This window comes from Pavona decussata, unplaced genomic scaffold, assembly GCF_977016875.1.
Source record: "Pavona decussata unplaced genomic scaffold, jaPavDecu1.1 SCAFFOLD_156, whole genome shotgun sequence".
Lineage (NCBI taxonomy): Eukaryota > Metazoa > Cnidaria > Anthozoa > Scleractinia > Agariciidae > Pavona > Pavona decussata.
In genome coordinates, this window is record NW_028145568.1 from 4010464 (window position 1) to 4014642 (window position 4179).

Genomic DNA, 4179 nt, shown 5'->3' on the forward strand with positions numbered 1-4179 from the left:
AATCAAAGCGTATTTTTTTCTATACTCCGAAACGACCAAACTTGATATTTTTATCTTGTAAACAAGTTTTATCAGAAGAAGTTATAATGATCTTTCGGTGATTTAATTAGCATTTTAGTTCTCACGGGAAGCTTGTTATTTACTGTGATGAAACAACTGTCTTTTAAAATAAGATTATGAAAGGCTAAAAGGCCTTTCAAGCCCAGAAAAAGCAATTATTTGTTCGTGACTATTGTTCACTTTTACGAAGCAAAATGTACTAAGTCCACTCTCCACGGGTTTCAAGGGGGGCTTCGAATACAAACGATTTTGCTTTTTTCTAGAAATTGTGAGATCTCACCTTAAAATTAACGACTGCAAACTGTAGAGACAAAGTAAATGCTGACTTCCGCCAAGAATGAAACTGTCAAATTTAGAGATGAGCGAGAAATCAATCGATGTACAAGAAAACGACAAGGATGTACAAGAAAACGACATGCTTCTGGCAGAGGTTCGCCGCCAAGTCAACCCGCTCAGCTTTTGCGCCTGCACTCACTTCGTTCAGCGGATACACATAACACCCCATCGAAGCTCTTCGGAGGAGAGAGAATCGAGGCTAAGTGCCAAGTTTTTCCTGTGAAAATTAATTTGTTTGCATATGAAAGAAAGCTAGTTTTCATAATAAAATCCTACACGAAGCCTCGCTTTCATAAGGAGGTTCAAAGCAAATCGGAAATGTCCTATTAATTTCACGAAACTCTGAGATGAAATTTCGCAATCACACTTAATACAAATTTCTAAGGCAATTTTAATTGCCTTAAATGGTCTTTCGAACAGATATTCACCGAGACGAACCGTTGTTTACCGCTGTGCGTATTTTTGGTGTCAGTTTGAGATAGCTTTAACTTTCTCTTTCATGAAATTATAACGTGACCATTAAACGTTGAGCACTTTTTTCTTGTAGTATTTAGTATATTACGTTGAACAAGGTAAGAGAAGACGATATTATGGGGATTTCAATTACACGGTTTTAGATGTATATTTTAACTAGCTGTCCAAAGTTCAAACCTGTCCATTTCTTGATGTTATCGTCCCAGTCATTCTTCTATCTACAACCACAGGCCTCAACATGTACAATGGAAACTCGGAGAAGTCTCACCAGAGTTCAAGAACGATCGCTGCCTGAATAAATCTAACTACAGGCCTTTAACTATTTTTTTCCGTCCTTGTCGAAAGTATTTGAAACGTTAGTCCACTCAAGAATTAGTCCTTATTTTGAAGATATTTTTCACGAACGCATATTCGCATACAGGAAATATCATGGAACCGACACTGCTCTGCTTAGCCTCACAAAAGAGTGGAGGAAGGAACTGGACCAACACAATGTCATTGGAATTGTGTGGATGGACCTTTCCTAGGAATTCGATACTCTGCCACACGAACTGATAGTGGCAAAACTCAAATCCTATGGAGCTGACGACAAAACCACCGAGTCTAGTTTATGACTACCTCACTAACCGACGTCAGCGGGTCAGATTAGGCGATCAGTTCTCGAACTAGAAAGAAATCCCAGCGGGGGTTCCACAAGGAAGTGTACTGGGTTCATTAATATTTAACATATTTATGAAAGACCTTGTTTATGCTGCAAAGCAGAGCAGATTATTTGCGTATGCTGACGACACGCAGATATTTTTCGCTGACAGTACGCCGGAGAAACTTGAAGAAGTGATCAATGCAGATCTCGCCAATGTCGATCAGTGGTATGAACAAAATGGCATAAAGGAGAACACCTCTAAATATCAAGGCATAGTAATGGAAAGGCACAGGCCATGCCGTAATTCTATTGCGAAAACACGGCTATTCCTATTACTGAAGATCTCGAAATGCTCGGAGTTACAGTCGACGATAAAATGTAATTCGAGAAACACATACCAAATATATCCAGAAATCTGCCAGCAGATTACTGTACTTAAGCGAATGGAAAAAGATCCTTCCATTTGAAACAAGAAAGTGCCTTTACCTCGCATTTATCATCCCTCACTTTAACTACTGCTCAGAGACGTTTGTAATAAAAATGCCACCGCAAAGATGGAAAAAGTAAACGAGCGTGCCCTTCGTTTTGTCTGTAATGAAAAACAAACGCCTTACTGTGACTACTTAAAAGAATAGGATTACCAACACTTCTGAATTAACGCCTCGAAAAAATACTCTGTACGGTTTTTAATGTTACTAATAATGAACATGCACCGAGAAGCATCAAAGAACTGATCGGATATAGAAACAATAAATACGAACTGAGAATATATGGCATTTTAAAGCAGCAAAAGGCCAGCACTTCGACTTATGGCTTAAAATCGTGGATGTTTATGGCGCCAAAACTCTGGAATTCAATACCTGACTCAGAACTATTCGATCTTTTCAGGTTTTTAAAAATAGCATTAGCAAATTGAACTTGTCATGTTTACTATGATCAACAACTTTATACCCGTCCATCGCATGGTACAAACAATAATAGCTCATTGTGATATTTTATTCCTATATATGTGAATAGATTTTACATTTTACCATTGTAGCTGCTTGTATATAGCCACGATGTTTAGTTATTTTAATTTTATTTTCGTGTGAAAACTAGCTGGTGAGCTGTCTCACTAAAGCTAAGCATTTCAACACAATAAACTTGGCATGACTTGATAGGTCATGGTGCGGTTGTGTTTAGCCTGTTTGACTTTCATCCTAATTCTAAACTACACCATCTAGACCTGTTAAAAGATAGGGTCCTTGGAATCGGATTCATTAACATCTTTCAATACCAGGTTCTGTATTCAAACAAAATTTAGAAAAGATGGCTCCAAGTTTCATTTTAAAATACAAGATGAAGTCAACTCCATTAGCGCTACGACAGCCGGAGTAAATATTAGCCTTTTAGGATACGGTGTAATATTAATATTGCGTCTCTAGTTTTGCTGAAAATGGTTACACAGACCAGATTTTGATGACTTCTACGCACTATTATTCCTGTAGCTTATATTTTCCTGCGGATAAAAATAAAATCGCTTGCGGGGCCATTAATGAACTTGCGCAAACGATCTGGGAACTTTGTCATTGAGTGAAACCGTCAGTAAAAGTGAAACCGTTAGTAAAAAATACAGATTCCCTTGTTTAAAGAATAAGAATGTACGAAAAATTAAAAAGAAAACATCTTCAATGTAGGTTTATTTTTTCCTCAACGGAGATAAGGTAAGCCATAAACAGGTGTAGCTTTATATTGTCAACATATTAATGCATCTCAGGTCCCGCGGTGAATAATTACATCACGAAGAGTTCCCGGCTACCAAACTTGCAGTCGTAACAGTTTCACGGGAGCAAAAACAGCACCTTTTTCATTACTTTTCTTAACCAGAGCAACACTATAAATATCAGTTGACCTCCGACAAAAACAGGCTAACGGACTTCAAATTATGGATCCGTCTAATTAATGAATTCAGTTTCAGTTTTTTATACCAGGTGGTGTCTATCACGATAATGGGCAAGCATTAGATAGCCACTAACACAATTATCAGAGAGAAAAAGGTCATGAAGCGAATAGAGCTCATTAGTCACCAGTGTAATCTTTTTTACTAGGCTTTCTGCGGGATTATTTAAAAAGATTTAACAAAAAAATTAACGAACAATATTCTTTTTCCTTGTCGCCTTCTTCACTTAATGTTGGAACCTATTATATTACTGCTATACTAGTATTTAAGGTAACGCACTCATTTAAGAGCGCCTACGTCACCACTGTCGAATCAATTTAAAAAGTTAACTACTTCTTCAGAGATATCTCCTTATCGTTCTTGGAACGCGATCAAAATATCTTTCTTCATTTATATTAATTCTGGATTCAGTAATCCTTAGCCAAAGATCTCCATCTGAAAGAAATCGCTTTCGTACCAACTTCCTTCGTCTTTTAACTAATTTATTTTGCTCATTCTTAGTGTTGTTCATACGACAGCGTGTCTTCCTTAGAAAGGTAGATAATTACCACATAAGTCATTGCGTGTTTCGCGTAATGGATCTTAATTAAATGTACGCCCCAGAAAGCGGAACTGTTGTACCATAACTGCTGCCAATATAAAAATAAATTACCGTTGGACATTTTGTAGTTTACTCTCATTATCAGCGGAAAACAGGCACACTTCTTATTTGACGTTATATCTGCGA